A 351-nucleotide genomic window follows, 5' to 3' on the forward strand; every position below is an offset into this window, starting at 1 on the left:
GAGAAGAGAAACCAAAAGAAAAAAGAAGAAAAAGAAATGAACAAAGCCTGCAAGAAGTATGGGATTATGTAAAAATACCAAATCTACATCTGATTGCGGTGCCTGAAAGTGAGGGGGAAAATGTAACCAAGTTGGAAAACAGTCTTCAGGATATCATCCAGGAGAACTTCCCCAACCTAGTAGGGCAGGCCAACATTCAAATTCAGGAAATACACAGAACGCCACAAATATACTTCTAGAGAAGAGTAACGCCAAAACACATAATTGCCAGATTCACCAAAGTTGAAATGAAGGAAGAAATCTTAAGGGCAGCCAGAGAGAAAGGTCGGGTTACCCACAAAGGGAAGCCCA

At 41.0% G+C, this 351-nt stretch overlaps 1 protein-coding gene across 3 annotated transcripts in view; it reads left to right on the forward strand.

Moving 5' to 3' along the window:
* The window catches only part of CYSLTR1 (cysteinyl leukotriene receptor 1), a 109,255-nt gene that overhangs the window by 59,165 nt on the left and 49,739 nt on the right, over positions 1–351 (forward strand). The gene's annotated exons all lie outside the window — the stretch shown is intronic.

This window comes from Colobus angolensis, unplaced genomic scaffold, assembly GCF_000951035.1.
Source record: "Colobus angolensis palliatus isolate OR3802 unplaced genomic scaffold, Cang.pa_1.0 Scaffold265, whole genome shotgun sequence".
Taxonomy (NCBI): Eukaryota; Metazoa; Chordata; class Mammalia; order Primates; family Cercopithecidae; genus Colobus; species Colobus angolensis.